The sequence below is a fragment of the Schistocerca serialis genome, chromosome 6 (assembly GCF_023864345.2).
Source record: "Schistocerca serialis cubense isolate TAMUIC-IGC-003099 chromosome 6, iqSchSeri2.2, whole genome shotgun sequence".
In the NCBI taxonomy this organism is placed as follows: Eukaryota; Metazoa; Arthropoda; class Insecta; order Orthoptera; family Acrididae; genus Schistocerca; species Schistocerca serialis.
This window is the reverse complement of record NC_064643.1, coordinates 353,742,964-353,764,358: the sequence shown is the minus strand read 5'-3', so window position 1 is coordinate 353,764,358 and position 21,395 is coordinate 353,742,964.

Below are 21,395 nucleotides of genomic sequence, written 5' to 3'. Positions count from 1 at the left end.
TCACAAAGTCCGCCATCTTTGGCACTCCCGGCATGTCTCCTTCATCGACACAAAGCACCGTCCTCGTCACAGCGGAATTCCCAGCCACGCGGCTGGACCATGCGCTGGGGCCACCCCTCTCGCCCGGCTAACGTTTGCCAACACGTGTTTGCTGCCGGGGCCCGGCTTTGACGAGTGTCGTGTACGGTCGCCCCAACCCTGAACATATAATATTTCCAGGGCGTTACAACTCGCCCTTTACCACACAAACACCACTGTCACACTGTCACCTTCCAGTAAAAGATCCACAATAACCTGAAACCAACTGGGAGAACGTCTGAAATACGTGCTGTCACCAAACTCCACATCTCATCAGCCCTATTACGGTGCCAACGGGGTCATGATTATTAGTGGATCAAAACTCTTCTCTCCTCTACAAATCTTCGAGTGGTATCCATTCCACCTGGCCTTTCACATCAGTCTACCGTCCCCCGCTTGAATCCTTTGTAGCCAGTTTCACCATTCCCCTCTCCCATACTGAAGAAATTCGAATTACCAAGGCATCATGTAAACCAGAACCGGTTGGGTGAACACTGCTTCTTTCCTGCAGGACGAAGGAGTCGTGTTCTGGCAACGGAGCGATCCTGACATCATAACCATCCAGTGCCGGTGACCTCTGCCGGTTGTATTCGAGTTCGTGCCCACTTCTTTTGTATCGCTATTGCTCTTCGTGGTTTTATTTAGCATGCTTTCACAAAAATTTCCTGAGCTTCACTTTGTTACAAACTGTAACGGTCCAGCTTCTATGGCCCTTGCGGTTGAATATCACTTATTGTCCATGTTTGCGTTCAGATATATTCCTTGAGCCAACACCAATTGTCCCCCATGATCACCTAATCATGCTACAACGAAGTTTCATCACCGTTAGCAAGTTTATTTACTTTCTGTCTAGTGTAAGTAGGCTGTTTATGTTTTCTTATTGGCAACGTTACGTAGCGCTCTGTATGAAAATCACTGGCTATGCTGTGTGCAGTCTGTGGCTAGTTTGCATTTTTGTCTGCCATTGTAGTGTTGGGCAGCGGCAGCTGGATGTGAACAGCGCGTAGCGTTGCGCAGTTGGAGGTGAGCCGCCAGCAGTGATGGATGTGGGGAGAGAGATGGCGGAGTTTTGAAATTTGTAAGACTGTCTTGAACTGCTATATATAATATGACTATTAAGGTAAATACAGTGTTTGTTCTCTATTAATATCTTTCATTTGCTAACTATCCCTATCAGTAGTAAGTGCCTTCCGTAGTTTGAATCTTTTATTTAGCTGGCAGTAGTGGCGCCTGCTGTATTGCAGTAGTTCGAGTAACCAAGATTTTTGTGAGGTAAGCGATTTGTGAAACGCATAGGTTAATGTTAGTCAGGGCCATTCTTTCGTAGGGATTTTTTGAAAGTCAGATTGCGTTGCGCTAAAAATATTGTGTGTCAGTTTAAGCACAGTCTTGTATAATTCTTCATGAATGAGCTTTAATGAGAACTTTCTGATCACTATATAATTTCTTTGCATTTGCTTTACCGTGTAGTTTTCTCCTTTTGTCTCCTGCAGATTTTATATTTTTAAGAGCCAAATCAATTACGTCTTTGTGTCGAAGTTTACGTGTATTCGGGATAGGTACAAGCTCTCTGATTCTGTTCGGTGGTTCTTCATTCTTTAATACAAGAGTATGTGGTAAAGCAGTGGAATCATGAGTTATTTCATTCAGCACATTTTGAAAAAAGTGTACATATCTGTCCCAATGCTGATGCTTTCTGTGACAATAAATTCTGCAAAGCTTATTGATTTCTTTCATAATCCGTTCAGACGGGTTACAATGTGGTGAATACAATGAAATAAAAACAGGTTTGATTTTATGATTCCGAAGCATGCGTGACCAAACAGCAGATCTGAATTGCGGTCCGTTATCTGAAATGACTTTACTAACGTGTCCAACTTCACGTAAGAAATTTTTAACAAAGGCGTTGGATACAGACCGTCCAGTGGCTTTACGTAACGGAGTGAAAGAAACAAATTTTGAAGTAAGTTCAACAGCGACTAGAACGTACGAAAATCCATTAGATGTTCTGACAAGCGGTCCCAAAAGATCAACAGCAGCAAATTCTTTTAATTTGGAAGGAATGATAGGAAACAGTGGAGCACGATGGGAGACAGTAGATGGTTTCGCCTTTTGACAAAGTTTACAAATAGACAAGACTCTTCGAATTCTCTTTTCCATATTGTTAAAATAACAAGTCGTTCGAAGAATATGATAACATTTTCGTGGGCCAAAATGTGCATAGCTGAAATGAATGTACCAAATGAGCTTATTAACAATATCGTCAGGAATGCAAAGTACCCATAGCTTGTCATCAACAGTGCCGCGTTTGAACAGTATGTTGTTTCTAACCAAACAATAATGCCAAATCTGTGTGTGTGTCTTTTCATGCCATTTACTTTTGATGTCTTTCCAAATCGGATCTTTATCTTGTTCATGAGCAATGTCCTATGAAACGTCCCCTTTGAAAAATTGTACATGACTGTGCTTAACCTGACACACAATATTTTTTTAGCGCAACGCAATCTGACTTTCAGAAATCCCTACAAAAGAATGGCCCTGACTAACATTAACCTATGCATTTCACAAATCACTTACCTCACAAAAATCTTGGTTACTCGAACTACTGCAATACAGCGAGCGCCACTACTGCCAGCTAAATAAAAGATTCAAACTATGGAAGACACTAACTACTGACAGGCATAGTTAGCAAATGAAAGATTTTGATAGAGAACAACCAATGTATTTACCTCAATAGTCATAATATATATAGCAGTTCATGACAAATTTCAAAACTCCGCCATCTCTCTCCCCACATATACCACTGCTGGCGGCTCACCTCCAACTGCGCAACGCTACGCGCTGTTCACATCCAGCTGCCAACACTACAATGGCGAGTATTACAACAATGCAAAGCAGCCACAGACTGCACACAGCACAGCCAGTGATTTTCATACAGAGGTGGCGTTACCAATAAAAAAACCTAAACAGCCTACTTACATAGAATGGCCCTGACTAACATTAACCTATGCGTTTCACAAATCGCTTACCTCACAAAAATCTTGGTTACTCGAACTACTTCAATACAGCAAGCGCCACTACTGCCAGCTACATACAAGATTCAAACTACGGAAGGCACTAACTACTGATAGGCATGGTTAGCAAATGAAAGATTATAATACAGAACAAACAATGTATTTACCTTAATAATCATAATATATATAGCAGTTCATGACAAATTACAATTCTCCGCCATCTCTCTCCCCACATCCACCACTGCTGGCGGCTCACCTCCAACTGCCGCTGCCCAACACTACAATGGCAGACAACAATGCAAACTAGCCACAGACTGCACACAGCACAGCCAGTGATTTTTATACAGAGGTGGCGTTACCAATAAAAAAACCTAAACAGCCTACTTTCATAGCCCAAAACAATTTGTAAAATTTTTTGTGGGGAGCATGGGGGCTATGTAAGTAGGCTGTTTATGTTTTCTTATTGGCAACGTTACGTAGCGCTCTGTATGAAAATCACTGGCTATGCTGTGTGCAGTCTGTGGCTAGTTTGTATTGTTGTCTGCCATTGTAGTGTTGGGCAGCGGCAGCTGGGTGTGAACAGCGCGTAGCGTTGCGCAGTTGGAGGTGAGCCGCCAGCAGTGATGGCTGTGGGGAGAGAGATGGCGGAGTTTTGAAATTTGTAAGACTGTCATGAACTGCTATAAATAATATGACTATTAAGGTAAATACAGTGTTTGTTCTCTATTAATATCTTTCATTTGCTAACTATCCCTGTCAGCAGTTAGTGAATTCCGTAGTTTGAATCTTTTATTTAGCTGGCAGTAGTGGCGCCTGCTGTATTGCAGTAGTTCGAGTAACCAAGATTTTTGTGAGGTAAGCGATTTGTGAAACGCATAGGCTAATGTTAGTCAGGGCCATCCTTTCATAGGGATTTTTTGAAAGTCAGATAGCGTTGCGCTAAAAATATTGTGTGTCAGTTTAAGCACAGTCTTGTACAATTTTTCAAAGGGGACGTTTCACTAGTAACATATAAAAATCTACATGATAATACATACAATTGTGAAGCTATGATATTTGTACTCATAAAGTTTAACCGTGGAAAATATCATGTACACAACTATCATCAAACGGTTTAACACAGTTTATCAACTCTCTACGCATACTCCTACCACAACGTCACATGAGTGTTACACTTAGAAATTGTCACGTCCTATTTAACAGAACTTTACGCCACTTTTTCTATGTCCCATCGATATCATCACACAAGCCAGCCGGTTCTTCTAAATTTGACGAAATATTCCTTTCCCATTTCATCTCAGGGCTCCCCTTTCCCCCAGATTTCTCCACCTCTTTCCAACAGCTTAGTTTTTGAAGTTCTTTCGCATCATTTTCAGCCACATTCTGCTCCAAACGCCGAACGTTACTAAATGGACAAAGTGCTCTGTGGAAATAATGTTTCGTAATTACGATAAAGAACAACATTAATTTGTATAATTTTTATTTAAAGCCTTTCAGACACGACAGTCCATGTTGATACTTTTAAAAATATTTACCAATGTTACATTTAAATTCTTTTTTAATTATCAGCTGTGTTGCGAAAATGAACTCGTAAGAGCAAACTGCAGTACTGCGACGATACCTGAAGGCGAAAGAATGTAAAACAATGAAAAAAATTGCACAATTCATGTATCTTCTCAGTATACAAAATTTACTTTTATCTCAGCCGTAACGAACGCCTGTCATAAGTGCAGCCTGAAAATATCTCCAACTGCAGCGAAAGGAAATGATGCTTTCCTTATGTTGCCTAACACTGGCATAAATCACATAAATAAAATGTCATCACGTAAGACTAAGAGCAATTTGTATCGATTTTTGAAGTAATTGTTTGTTTAAGCTTATTCATGAACTACAATACCGTATAACTATAAAAAGAAATATCTAAGACGGATTGTCGTTAAAAGAATTGAAGTTGTTAAAGTGAAAAAAGGAGTCGTAATCTTCAACGTTAATGTAACGAAAGATCAAACACGTAAAGAAGCAAGAACGGGTTTAAAGTTACACTATGTGATCAAAAGTATCCGGATTCATCCAAAAACATACGTTTTTCATATTATGTGCATTCTGCTGCCATCTACTGCCAGGTACTCCATATCAGCGACCTCAGTAGTCATTAGACATCGTGATAGAGCAGAATGGGGGCTCCAGGAAACACACGGACTTCGAACGTGGTAGGGTTTCTTGGTGTCACTTGTGTCATACGTCTGTACGCGAGATTTACACACTCCTAAATATCTCTAGGTCGACTGTTTCCGATGTGATAGGGAAGTGGAAACATGAAGGGACACAAAAACGTACAGGCCGACCTCGTCTGTTGAAAGAGAGCGACCGCCGACAGTTGAAGAGGATCGAAATGTGCAATAGGCGGATATCTATCCAGACTATCACACAGGAATCCCAGCGTCAGGATTCACTGCAAGTACTAAGACTGTTAGGTGGGAGGTGGAAAACCTGGATTTCATGGTTGAGCCACGCATCACGCCGTTAAATGCCAAACGACGCCTCGCTTGGTGAAAGAAGCGTGGACATTGGAAGACTGAACAGTGGAAATACGTTGTGTGGTTGTGTGGAATGACGAATCACGGTACATAATGTGGGGTTCCGGTGGTAGGGTGTGGGTATGGCGAATGTCCGGTGAACGACATCTGCCAGTGTCTGTAGTGTCAACAGTAAAATTCGGAGGCGGTGCTGTTATGGTGTTGAGGTGTTTCTCATGGAGGGGGCTTGCCTCCCTTGTTGTTTTGCGTGGCACTATCACAGCACAGGCCTACACTGATAAGCACCTTCTTGCTTCCCACAGACGAACAGCATTTCGGGAAAGGCGATTGCATCTTTCAAAACTATCGAGCACATGTTCATAATGCACTGCCTGTGGCGGAGTGGTTGTACGACAATAACATCCCTGTAATGGACTGGCCTGTACAGAGTCATGAACTGAATCCTATAGAACACCTTTCGGGTGTTTTGGAACGCCGACTTCGTGCCAGGCCTCACCGACCGACATCGATACATCTTCTCAGTGCAGCAGTCCGTGAAGAATGGGCTAAGGGTGGGCCAATACCATATTGAATTCCAGCACTACCGATGGAGGGCGTCACGAACTTGTAAGTAAGCTTCAGCCACGTGTCCAGATACTTTGGATCACATAGTGTACGTCCATGAAGAGATCATTAGAGACGGAAGTATTACAAGTATTTGGAAAAGATTCTATGGATGATTTGCGTATCTATTTCATAAAATCGGTACGTGTCTTGAGACCCGTATTGCATAACAATTCATCGGCAGAGTCCACTAATGCCTTGACTGTTGGGTGGATACCTTTTGAATGTATCCTGTGTGGAAGGATATAATTTAAGTGAAATTGTGAGTCGATCTAGCATGTTATCTAGATTTATCAACCTATGGTTCCCGCGCATTACTCAGTAATTATTTACCAGTTAAATCCATTCAGTGCATAATTGGTGTCTTCGTACAGAATAGCAATACGGTCAACAAATATCACTGATATCATTTCCATCTAAATTTGAATCGCATTTCTTTTATCTGGTCCTTAGTCTTCTGACTTATTTGATGCGGCTTGCCACGACTGTCTATCTTGTGCCAGACTCTTCATTTCAGAATAGCTCTTGTACCCAACGTTCTCAGGCATTTGTTGGATATGTCTCGATCTCTGTCCACATCTGCAGTTATTACTCACAACAGTTCCCTGTAGAATCATGGAGGTTGTTCCCTTATGTATTCTCAGATTTCCTCTCATCCTGTCGCTTCTTCTTGGCGGCGTATTCCAAATGTTCCATTGTTCGCCGATTCTGGGAAAAACCTCATCATTCCTTCCCTTGTCAGTACACATGATTTTCAACATTCTTCTGTAGCACCACATCTCAGACGCTTCGATGCCCTCATTTACTGTTCTCCCACAGTCCACGATACGCTTACATAAACTTCTGTACTCCGAGCGTACTCTCTCATTATATTCTTCCACAATTAAGGCCAGAAAGGCTCTCTTCGTTAGTTCCAGTTTGATTTGTATGTCCTTGTTTCGACCGTAAAATTCTGCTCCAGAGGTAGCAGAATTACTTCACTTCATCTAATTCTTCGTAAACAAACTCAATGTTAAGTTTTTCACTATTCCCATTCCCGCTGCTCCTTAATACTTTCGTTTCCATACAGTCTATATTACGTACTCAAAACAACGATCATTCCATTCAACGGATGTTGTACTTATTCATCACTTTCACTGAGGGGAGCTATGTCATCAGCTATTCTCGTCACTGATATTCTTTGACAATGAATTTTAATCCCACTTTAAGATCTTTTATTACTGTCGACACTTTTTGGAGGTACTAAGTGAGCAGTAGTACCGAAAGACTCCGTCCTCGTCCTACACTTCAATTAGTCCAAACTGTTCTTCCTTGGTTTTCCATTCGTCTTTTGGCATTTTGGTTGTTATAGATACTATTTATTACCCGTCTTACTTTAAATATCAGCCATATTTTCGTCATACTTCCTAATATATGCCGCCATTTTACACTGTCATACACTTTTTCTGGTCTACGAATCCTATGAACGAGTCTTTTATGTTCTTCAGTCTAGCTCGCATTATAATGCTCAACTTCAGAACTTATGTCGGGTGCCTTTACGGTTCCTAAACCCAAGCATCGTCGTCAAAGAGATGCTTAATGTTTTCTCTTTTTGTGTACATTGTTATAGACAGCAACATTGTACATGAGCTCTTAAGCTGATTCTACGATAGTTTCCGCTCCTACCTGCCATTAATATTTTTGGGATTGTATGGACAATATGTTTCCAGTAGTCTGATGGAATATTTCCATTCTGCAACTAACCTGAACTTTCATTTGGTTGCCACTTTTGCGAACGATAGCGCAAAAACTCGAAGGAAAGCTGTCTATGACCTCGGCCTTACTTGATTGCAAGTCTCCCGAAACTCTGTTTAATTCTGACCTTAATACTCGTTCCCTTCAGCCTCATAAAGGTCTTTAATGTATTATTCCCGTGTATCTACTCTTTCTTCTGGAATTCCTCTTGCACTGTTAATGTTGACGCAAACACTTTCAGTGTTTCCGAATCTTGTTTCGAATTTTTTTCTTCAATTTTTTCACAGTTTTCACCTTTCCAAAATTTTCTGGCAAGTACCGATGCTTGTCTTTCTATTTTCTCTCATAACTCTGTTTAGAGCTGGCTATTTCTCATCGCTTTACAGCCGACCATCATATGCAGTGTCGCAGTATCTACAGCCATAGAACTCTAAACGCACCTCATCATTTCCCTTTTTTATTCACTGTCCCACTTCTTACCAAAATGATTCTTCCAGGTGATTCTCTTTAACTTCAAACTAACTTTCATCATTACAAAATTTCGATTTGAATCTATATGTCCTGATGAGTACTTCTTACTATTCACTTTCTGATTTCTGAATCTCTGTCCCACGATGCCGTACTCCTGTTGAATTCTTCTCTTGTCTCCAGGCCGTTTCCTAGTATGCCTCCCCTTCTAGTGATATTAGAAGAGTGTATTCGCTATTACTAGCCGAAATTTACTCCCTCATTCGATTAGTCTTTCTCCTCTTTCATTCCTTCTGCCGAGCCCACATTGTTCCGTATCTCCTTCTTCCCTTTCCTTCCCCGACTACAGCGATACAGTCCCCCACGATTATCAGTTTTAAACTCCCTTTAAATGCTTTGCTAGCTCTAGTGTTCTAATATGCTCCCGCCTCTTCTGCCTCTTCATCTCCTGCTTGTGACCGAATGAAGTGGCGCAGTGGTTAGCACACTAGACTCGCACTCTGGAGAACGACGATTCCAACCTTCGTCCTGCCATCCTGTTTTAGGATTCCGTGATTGCCCTAAATCGCTTCAGAAAAATGCCAGGATGGTTCCTGCGAAAGGGCACGACCGACTTCCTTCCCTATCTTTCCCTACTCCAATGGGATCGATGATCTCGCTGTTTGTTCTCCTTCCCCCAATCAAACCAAACAACCTGCTTCTGACGTCAGAATTTATACCTGAATTAATCTCATTTTTATGAGAATAAACCTCAAACTTACATCCGACAGCGAGGACCATTCTGTCACACAACTGTTAACAGTAACTAACATTCTCCCCTAGTTTTTCATAACAAATACTACTCCCATTATAAAACATTCTGCTACTGTTAACATTACCTCTCACTCGTCTGATCAAAAATCCTCGTCGTCTTTCCATTTCGCTTCACTTACCTGCACTATATATGGACTAAGCTTTACATCTCCCTTTACAGATTTTCTAAGATAATTAGGTAACCGCTAATGGATGGTGTAAGAAAAGAGCTAGTCACAGATTTACGAGACACGTATGAATTTTGGAGCAGAAATCCATTATTGACTTCATTATGATAACTGAAGAAGTCACAAGATCCCTGACAATGTCAAATTGATACCAAGCATTATTCTCGACGAAGACCACAGACACTAAAGAAAAGAAAAATTACATACGGATGAAAAAGACAGGCGAAAATCAAATGCAGGAAACTAAGAGATAGGGAAACTCATCTACATCTACATCTACATCAACATCTACATTTATACTCCGCAAGCCACCCAACGGTGTGTGGCGGATGGCACTTTACGTGCCACTGTCATTACCTCCCATTTCTGTTCCAGTCGCGTATGGTTCGCGGGAAGAACGACTGTCTGAAAGCCTCCGTGCGCGCTCGAATCTCTCTAATTTTACATTCGTGATCTCCTCGAGAGGTATAAGTAGGGGGAAGCAATATATTCGATACCTCATCCAGTAACGCACCCTCTCTAAACCTGGCGAGCAAGCTACACCGCGATGCAGAGCGCCTCTCTTGCAGAGTCTGCCACTTGAATTTGCTAAACATCTCCGTAACGCTATCACGGTTACCAAATAACCCCTGTGACGAAACGCGCCGCTCTTCTTTGGATCTTCTCTATCTCCTCCGTCAACCCGATCTGGTACGGATCCCACACTAATGAGCAATACTCAAGTATAGGTCGAACAAGTGTTTTGTAAGCCACCTCCTTTGTTGATGGACTACATTTTCTAACAACTCTCCCAATGAATCTCAACCTCTTGAGATACAAAGAGAGAAGATTGAGAAACAGCTTCCTAAAGGCTAGAGAAAGCATGTGGAGGAAGAATGGAGGAGGTTCAAATACACTCCTGGAAATGGAAAAAAGAACACATTGACACCGGTGTGTCAGACCCACCATACTTGCTCCGGACGCTGCGAGAGGGCTGTACAAGCAATGATCACACGCACGGCACAGCGGACACACCAGGAACCGCGGTGTTGGCCGTCGAATGGCGCTAGCTGCGCAGCATTTGTGCACCGCCGCCGTCAGTGTCAGCCAGTTTGCCGTGGCATACGGAGCTCCATCGCAGTCTTTAACACTGGTAGCATGCCGCGACAGCGTGGACGTGAACCGTATGTGCAGTTGACGGACTTTGAGCGAGGGCGTATAGTGGGCATGCGGGAGGCCGGGTGGACGTACCGCCGAATTGCTCAACACGTGGGGCGTGAGGTCTCCACAGTACATCGATGTTGTCACCAGTGGTCGGCGGAAAGTGCACGTGCCCGTCGACCTGGGACCGGACCGCAGCGACGCACGGATGCACGCCAAGACCGTAGGATCCTACGCAGTGCCGTAGGGGACCGCACCGCCACTTCCCAGCAAATTAGGGACACTGTTGCTCCTGGGGTATCGGCGAGGACCATTCGCAACCGTCTCCATGAAGCTGGGCTACGGTCCCGCACACCGTTAGGCCGTCTTCCGCTCACGCCCCAACATCGTGCAGCCCGCCTCCAGTGGTGTCGCGACAGGCGTGAATGGAGGGACGAATGGAGACGTGTCGTCTTCAGCGAGAAGAGTCGCTTCTGCCTTGGTGCCAATGATGGTCGTATGCGTGTTTGGCGCCGTGCAGGTGAGCGCCACAATCAGGACTGCATACGACCGAGGCACACAGGCCCAACACCTGGCATCATGGTGTGGGGAGCGATCTCCTACACTGGCAGTACACCACTGGTGATCGTCGTGGGGACACTGAATAGTGCACGGTACATCCAAACCGTCATAGAACCCATCGTTCTACCATTCCTATACCGGCACGGGAACTTGCTGTTCCAACAGGACAATGCACGTCCGCATGTATCCCGTGCCACCCAACGTGCTCTAGAAGGTGTAAGTCAACTACCCTGGCCAGCAAGATCTCCGGATCTGTCCCCCATTGAGCATGTTTGGGACTGGATGAAGCGGCGTCTCACGCGGTCTGCAGTCCAGCACGAACGCTGGTCCAACTGAGGCGCCAGGTGGAAATGGCATGGCAAGCCGTTCCACAGGACTACATCCAGCATCTCTACGATCGTCTCCATGGGAGAATAGCAGCGTGCATTGCTGCGAAAGGTGGATATGCACTGTACTAGTGCCGACATTGTGCATGCTCTGTTGCCTGTGTCTATGTGCCTGTGGTTCTGTCAGTGTGATCATGTGATGTATCTGACCCCAGGAATGTGTCAATAAAGTTTCCCGTTCCTGGGACAATGAATTCACGGTGTTCTTATTTCAATTTCCAGGAGTGTAGGTAAAAGTCAAGACGATGGAATAAACACGTGGGAAGACATAAGCAGAAGACAGTCACAAGAAAACTCCATGGTTGAATGAAGGAATTGCCAGAAGCTGTCAAGGATAAGAATAACGCATGGAGAGAATGGTTCAAACCAGAACGGTACATAACATAATATAATGATTCAGCGGAACTGCAAGCAAAATGATAGCACTGGCTAAGAAGTTGTCTTGGGAAAAATTCAAAGAAAGAAATAGAAAAAAATTTCAACAAAGGTCAGATTATATTACACCAAAAATTAGGTAACAGAAGGAAGCAAAAGGAAAATCTTCGAAAGTTATTGACAAAGAAGGAAAACACGTATGGGAAGAAGAAATAGTTTTGATAGTTTGGAAGGAATACTTTGAAGAAATATATGAAGGGCAGGCTGAAACAAATCAACGTAACGAGATAGACGAAGACGAAGTAAATATCAAAAAGGAAATAGAAAGATAATATCTGCTGATGTGGTCTGTGGCGAAATCTGCATTAGAAACGAGAAATAGCAACGTTCGTGTAGTAGGTGACATCAGAGTTGAAATGATCAAAGCTGCAGACCTATCGCAATTCAGTGGTTCTATACAATAATGAGGATATTATGGACGTATGGAAAGATTCCTGATGTCCGACAAAGGCAACTATTGCGCGCATCTTTAAGGCAGGAACCAAGGTCCTCCATGAAAAGTACAGAGGAATAGTGGTACTGTGGGAATGCATGAATATTTATAAAAAGACAACGTTACAGAGTCAGGAATAAGATACAATCACAATGTAGAAGGGAGTAACAAGGATTTCGACCTGCAAGGTCAATTACAGATCCATATTTACAGCCAGACATGTTGTAGAAAAGAAATGGAAATTTGGGGAAACAATCTTAATTGCATTCATAGTTGTCAAAAAATACTTATGACCCTATTAGAAATTAAGAGATATGGCAAGGGCGGAATAGATTGGAACTGTAAATGTGACGGAGCTGAAAATCAAAAACATGTACAAAAAATGTTTGAATACTGTTATAATGGATGGTAGAAATTCAGAATGGTTTATAACGGACAAAGGTGATCGGCAACGAAAAGTACTCTCACCAGTTATGGACAACATCATACGGAAAGTTCGCCAAGTTTCAACAACAGACGAATGAAAATTATAGTATATGTAGATGATGTGATGATTTGGTAGAAATTGAGCAGAAAGAAAACTAAACACTGAGCAGAGAGTAACAGAAGAAGCAAAAAGGTTAATAAAAAGCGAAGTAATGAAAATCAACAGGAAAAATAAAAAAAATGAAGTATGTAGCTTGCAATGGAAAAATTATTAAACAAGTAGATGTTTTGAAGTATCTAGGAAGGAAATTTCAACGTTGAAACTTCGGAAAGAACAGGAAATCGTTCGTAATTGTGTTATTACGTGTCGGAAATTACAAAAAATTGGAAAATACCTTCCAAAGCAAAGATCGTGATATACGAGTTATATTTTCTGCATATGGATCAGAATTCTGGACATGGACAAAGAAACATCTGCACAGAATACAACAACAGAGATTCGCGTTCTAAGAGGGATCCTCAGCAAGAAGAGAAATGGCAGGATAAGGAATGAAATAATACGAAATACCCAACAGATCAAGCCCGTAGAGAAATGTATGGAAAGTAACAATTAAATGGTTTGGCCACATTGAAAGAATGAAACCGGAAAGACTTCCGAGAAGAGCCCGAGAACCGACAGAACCTGGACGAGTGCCAACTGAAAAACCAGAATAAGATGGAGGGACAAGGTGAAGAAAGATGTGAACTCAAGGGGTCTGCAATGACAGGAGACACTAAATAATAGTGTGTGGGAGAGAAGGAAAGCTTGGAAAAGGCTTTGTGAACGACCTGCACAAGCTGATTGTAATCATAGCAAAAGTCACAATGCTAAACTCGTTAACCGTAATGCTGATCAAAGTTTAATACACAGTCAACACCCTAAGTTATTAACTCAAATCACGAACCTCGGATATCAGTGACCCCACAATTATTACCGCCTTGACCACGGGACGCTACCAAAATCTGTCGTCACCTGCAATGTAATCTCATTTTTTTTTTCTTTTGACTTACCAGAGACCTTCATAGACAAATACTACTATATAACGCCGTTCCACGATTAGCCAATGAGACGCAGTGACGCTTCATCCACATCACATAAATAACACGCGACCACATTGTAATATGCTACAGCAGGGTGTTAGAATATTGATTATCATGTGCTACCCCGGCCCAATTTGCTATTACTATTAATCGTCCGGTCCTAAATTTCTTTCCAAAATAGAACATTCCCAAAGACAACTGAAAAAATTTAAAAAAAAGGAGTAATCGAAGCCAGGAACTCCATCACCAACTGTCATTTGCTTAAGACTGATTACTTTATGTAAAACGAGTTTGTTTGCTTGGCCTTCCTCTGCAGGAAGCACAGAAACATTTTTGTAAATAAACAACCACCTTTTTTTGCTGCACTGTATTTTATACATCCCAGATGCATTACGCCTTTCTCTCTTTAGGGCATCATCAGTGGAGACTGGGCCATTGTTATCATGCACTGTAAGTATTCTGTCACTGATTATATGTACTTGATCTGCAACTGTGATTCCAAGACCTAACTACCGTGAAGTTCTCGATGTGTCTCACCCTGTTTAGCTTGTTTGCGTACATATTACCAACCTAACGAGGTTTATGCTGAAAACTAACATCTATTTGTTGATGTAGAATGTTGTATATGAATATAGTAGCTATCAGAGAATGGTTGAAAATTCTGGTGTTCATCTGATTTCAGTTTTGGCTGATATTTTTGTGGAGAGGTTTATACCTTGGATAGGTGTGTGGAACGATGGTCTGTGGTATTATTATTTTTATTATGATAACAGTCCTGTGTTGTATTGTTAACCTATTATTTTATTTATTAGTGTAAACAATGAGTTATTTGGCATGTGTACCTGGTCATTCAACAGAGTTTCCTTTGCAGCTTGCTTTTCAATAAGTGGTAATTTTCTTGCAGATTTAGGAGGTGTTTTTTATTGTTGATTCTAATTATTTTCATGTCTTCTAATTATTTTCATGTCTTCTCTAGTGAGTGGTTTGTGATTGTGTTATCTTACACGTCAGTAAATGTGGAGTTATTTGTCCCATACTTCCAGAGTCTCATGTGTTCTTTGTTTTCGAAATCAGATGCTCTGACTGTTTGTCTTGTGTATCAGACATCAAAAGTGTTATACTGTAATTGATATATACTTTCTTTCGGTATATGTCTCTGTTTTTTGTCAGTTCTTTGGTATATTATTCGATAGAATTGCCTGTTGTGTACCCTATGTTTACACCCCATCTTCTGATTAGTGATTTTATGTCTGAGTTTGTGTTAGTATGTCACTGTGTACCACCTTGTGTTTTCTTTTATATTTTGGGGATTATTCGGTGTAGTTGTTGTCGTACAGCGTGTTTGTGATGGTGCACTTCATGTCATATGCAAAGACTACATTTGTACCTGGAAGCATGGCATAAATCACTTCACATTTGCAGTACATCTAAGAGAACACAATCGCAAACTAACCACTAGACAAGAAGACTTTAAATCAATTAGATTCAACAATAAAAACAGCTCCTAAACCTGCAAGAAAATCATAGAAAACTCTGTTGAATGACCAAGTATCCGAGCCAAACAACTCATTGTTTACATTAGTAAGTAAAATAATAGTGTAACAATAGAACAGAAGACTATTACCATGATATCAATAACAACAATAACAATAATAATAATAGCACTCAACAGCATTCCACTCAGTTACCCATCCCATAAACCTCTCCAGGAAGCAAGTAAATGAAAACTGAAATCAATTAAACACCAAAACCTTCCACCATTCTCAAACAGCTATTACCTTCATGTTCAACATTCTACATCTCGCAATGAATAACCACCAACATCTCCATCCCACAGAAAAGCCCCTCCCCTCCCTCTCTCCCTCTCTTCCTCTCTCTCTGACATCCCCCCCTCCAATCAACAGAGTAGATGTTAGTTTTCAGCATATAATTCGTTAGGTAGGTAACATGTACGGTACATAAACAAACCAAACAGGATGAGCAACATAGCGAAGTCACAGTTGTAGGTCAAATATGTATATAATTAGTGACAGAAGACTTATAGTGCGTCAAAATATGAACAAACAAGATCAAAAGTGGAAACAAAAAAGTTTGGAACTTAAAACAGGCTTATGTTTCTTAAGTAGAACTGCAATGCGACCTCCAGCATGTGGTCAGATGAGAGGTAGCGCACATGCCAACCATAAACGTGAAGAACTGTGGGTAATCCCTTATTCCTAAAAACGAAACGTGAACTGTTTTGTAATCTACAAATGACACATATCAAAACAAAACTTTGTCATTCCAGACCCCACAGCTGTTGCCTTAAAGTGAAACAGGTGAAACGCGCGTGTGTTGCGTAAAATATAATGCAGTAAGAAAAGGTGTTTTTTTTTATTTACAAAATTTTACGTAAGGCGTTATCAAATGAGGCAAAACTAATCTATACTTAAACGCTAATATGGACATATCTGGAAGATATGCTTTTAAGTTCTGGTTACATGTACCCCAAAATAACGAAACATTTTCGTTTTACCTCTGTCCATCTATTCTCTAAAATGTTGTTGTTGTTGTTGTTGTTGTTGTTGTCTTCAGTCCTGAGACTGGTTTGATGCAGCTCTCCATGCTACTCTATCCTGTGCAAGCCTTTTCATCTCCCAGTTCCTACTGCAGCCTACATCCTTCTGAATCTGCTTAGTGTATTCATCTCTTGGTCTCCCTCTACGATTTTTACCCTCCACGCTGCCCTCCAGTACTAAATTGCTGATCCCTTGATGCCTCAGAACATGTCCTACCATCCGATCCCTACTTCCAGTCAAGCTGTGCCACAAACTCCTCTTCTCCCCAATTCTCTTCAATACCTCCTCATTAGTTATGTGATCTAATCATTCTCTAAAATACATTTTTTTAATTCATTCATATGTCATTGACTCGACATCACACAAAAAACCTCCACTTAAATATACGGTATTGACGAGATATCTATTAATTACAATTAAAGCAAGTTTATAATATCATCAGCTTACTGTCATCTGTTTTAGATTCATTTCTCTCATTACTATCTCTCTTGTCTCTTTGCCACCAGGAGAGAGTGATATTGACTTCACATCATCTTTCCCCTCATTACTACTGGCATTGTCTAAGTAATTTCAGCTCCCCGTCGACCTTTCTTATCACCATCAACTAGTTTACATTGTATAACTGCGCGTAATAGACGACATTAATTCGTTACAAGTCATTATAATATCTCTGGACGGTGAATACATTTTAATAAAATGTCTAGCCAAGGCGTTTCTGTAATGTAGAATCAGATTTACTACATCTATTTTCCATATTTAGTTGCTATGAATATTCTCAGTGAAAAAGTTGAAACACCTTATATAATATAGATCAGTATCGAATCTTTTAACAATGCTCCTAAAGCATTATTAAAGTGAGTCGTAAAATAGCCTCTTCATGTGCAACGTGGTCTTCGTCATTCACATATTTTTTGTCTGCCTGTGTCCAGTTCCTGCTGTGAGTCAGCTGCCCGAGAATCTGAGCTACCGCTGGCAACCATACTTCCGCCTTACAGATATTTTTGCTATGTCTCTGGCCATGTTGTCATTAGCGGACGCAGTATCCAGTAATCTTACGTTTTGGTCCTTCTTCATTTTCAAACACCAAAATATTATCATAACACAACAATGCAGTTGAACATGTATCTAAAGTTACGAATATGATTATATTTCCATTTGCAATTACTTATATAAGATGCAGACGTGTCATTGTTACTGTCACTATAATGTATATTCTCTGTTTTGTGCTCCTCTACAGAAAACATTGAGTATTCCGTAATATACGTGAAGGGCGAAAGAAAGTGGTACACCTGCCTAATATTGTGTAGGGCCCCCGCGAGCACGAAGAAGGGGCGCGACACGACGTGGCATAGTCTTGATTAATGTCTGAAGTAGTGCTGGAGGGAATTGACACCACGAATCCTGCAGGACTGTCCATAAATCCGTAAGATTAAGAGGGGATGAGGATCTCTTCTGGACAGCACGTTCAAGGTATCCCAGTTATGTTCATGTCTGGGAGTCTGGTGGCCAGCGAGTGTTTAAACTCAGAAGAGTATTCCTGGAGCCACTCTGCAGCAATTCTGGACGTTTGGGTGTTGCATTGTCGTGCTGGAATTTCCCAAGTCCATTGGAATGTACAATGGACATGAATTGGTGTAGGTGATCAGAAAGGACGCTTATGTACATGTCACTTGTCAGAGTCGTATCTAGACGTTTCAGGGGTGCCACATCGCTCCAGGTGCACACGCCCCACACAATTACGGAGCCTCCACCAGCTTGAACAGTCCTCTGCTGACACGCAGGGTCCGTACATTCGTGAGTAAGTCTCCTTACCCGTACACGTCCATCTTCTCGATACAATCTGAAACAAGACTCGTTCGATCAAGCAATATGGTTCCTGTCATGAACAGTTCAATGTCTGTGTTGACTGGCCCAGATGAGGTGTAAAACTTTGTGTTGTTCGTTGAAATAATAAGAAACACGACTAGTGACCTGAACCAGGGCACCCATTAGGTACACAGTTTGCGTTGTTGCAAAGCCTATATCTAAGTTCACATCGCGTAACGCAAAGTTTCGTGTCGTGGCGAATCTTCCCATCTTACATGCCGCATATTACTTTGAAAATGGGTCGTATAATTTCTCGGTAGATGGTTATTGCTCCATGTCTGCATACTGTTTCATGTTTCAACACGTCATTTATTATTGTTTTAACATAATTACATAAATAACAGTCAGTTCTGCATCTCCAAATCATATACTATCACTTCAACCGTAAATCTCCTGCAGCTATAAATGAAGTTCGCAAACATTCGCAGAACATGTAACATTAAACAGAACTCTATTAATCTTGAGACGAAATGGAGCTTTATGACTCATTCCTGTTATTAAAGTGTTAAGATGATACCTGTCGTTTCATTGTCAGCTACTAAATTACTTTCTGTTTGGTTACTCAAGTATGTAGATGTTACAATATTTAATACTGTTTCTGCTCACTACTTGCTAGTCTCAATTTACAGACTTCTCTGCGTTGCAGCGCGACGCTATGTCAACCTATTGCTACCCTAGGTCTTAACAACATCAGGCTACTGCTTTTACGATGGGAGATCGCTTGTTGTCGAAGTGAGGGTCAGCCGTTGGAGAATTGTTAAATAATGATCAGTTTGGCTTCTCGAAAGCTGAAGGCGTCCAGAAACTAAAGACAACATAGATGTAGTACAAGATTTGCCCAGGAAGTTTTTTCTTCAGCAATTCTTTATTGAACCAAATGAGAATTGTACAAACCAAATAATGCTGTTTTATCTCCGCATCCTATTTTTCCATGTAATCTCCGTCCAGTTCTATGGCCTTCCTCCAGCGCGAAACAAGGGCGTGTGTACCTAGTCGGTATCAGTCCTTGTCCTGGTGGTGGACCCAGTACTTCATTGCATGAATCACCTCCTCATCGACCTCAAAATGTCTTCCACGAGTGCCGTCCTTAATGGCCCAAACAACTGCTTGCTGCAGCATGTCGTGTGTGACAGCCATGGATGGTCTACCCGACCGTTGCAAATCGTGGAGCTCCACCGAATCGCCTTCTGATAATCTTACCATCCTTCCCCAGCGACTAACTGTACTTCTGTCGATGCTCCATAGACTTTGCTAAAGCGTTTGTGAATATTCCCTACAGTTCTTTCTCTGCAGTGTGAAATTCAACGACACCACGCTGCTTGTAACCTACACCACCTACAGACTCCATGTTGAAACTTTCGTGCAGGTAGTATCGTTTCGAATGTATAGGGTTTTTTTCGGCTGAGAAAAAAAATGCTGTACATTCTGGGCAACCGTCGTACTAACAATGCACTTGATAATGGAAACAACACATAAGAAAATTCAAGAAATATCTGTATGATTTGTCGAACGAAAAAATGGTGTGATTTGTTTGAAATTTAGAGAAAGATATGAGTCAACTTTAGGGAAAGATGAATAATGTGTAATATGTACAGGAACCAAGACAGAACAGTAATATTGGAAGACTAACAACGAAATGGTCGAAAGCAAAACGGTGTTGCGTAGGGATGCAATCACGGAACATATTCAATGGAATGGGAAGTCTAATGAGTACAGCACACTGATCGAAAATAAGCCGAAGAAACACGAAACTAATGAGGAGAACCGAAAATGAGAGTAACGGTGTATTCAACATCGAAAATAGTTACTACATAGTAAATGTGTTTATGAAACTATATTAACTCGGAAATAAAATAAAATGTTTGGAACGAAGCAAGGAATTTATAAACCAGCAGAGGCAGAGAGGATATTCTTGGCCAAAAGTAGTGTACTAGGACGAAATATACGCCGGAATGTGAGTGATGATTATCTGAGAATGCAACATTGTGTGATAGGGAATCAGGGACTGTGAGGAAGCAGATGGAGGCGAATCCAATCGTTTGAGGTTTGGTGCTACAGACGGACGTTAAAATTAAATGGATTCATTAGATAAGGAAAGAGGAAGTTTTAGCCTAATGAGTGAAGAAAAGAAGCTGAAGCTAAGAAGAACAGAAGTGCGATAGGACTTTTGCTAACGCATGAGAGAATAAACTTCTTGGAGCTAGAGGGAGTAACAAAGGGTACAGACTGAAACACTTGAATAGACTCAATAACAGCAGAAGTAGGGTAAAAGAGCTACACATAATGAAGGAAAGGAATTTGTGGGGGGCTGCATCAGCCGATTCAGTATTCATATGATTCCACAAAACATAAGAATATGTGGCTACTTGAGTTCAGCACGTCTCATTGATTTATATAACCCAAATTCAGCATTTCCTCTCAGGAAATTAATTGTATTAACGAACTTCATAAACTGTAGCGTACTACCATGGGGAAATTATTGCTCGTAAATGTGCCTAAAATTTCAGTTGCTTTTGGAAAACTATTCGAACATCAATTCTTCCGAAAATTAACGAGTTTCTTGCATTTTTGTTCTGTAACAATAATCATATCACTCTAGGCTTTTCCGTAAGTCTTCGCAATTTACACTGGAGTGCGCAACGTAATGAAGGAAGCATTTTTGCATGATGTGTCACTTCCAAATAACGTAGATCGATGAAGCTTGGACCCTACGTGTAAATAACTGGTGCAGTAGTGTATAGGACGTACCTGAAAGATATGCGCAATGAAACTAACAGAAATGACACTTTTATTCAATGATAATAATTACAGTGAAGTTACCGAGATTTGTCGTGGTTCCCTGGATATTACATGATGCGGTACATAGATTTGTGGACACCACAGACAGAACTGAATGTGCTCTAACGTGCTTCTATTCTGACCACAAAGTTTTTAGGGTGTTCCATTCATGCACGAGTGCGGTTGGCAACAGCTGTATGGGTGTTGGTGTACGTACATTTGCTACAATACGTCTCATCACCGCATCTAACAAGTGGGCTATAGAATTTCAGTCGGGTGAACGGAAAGCCCAGTCCATTCGCCGAATATACTCTCATG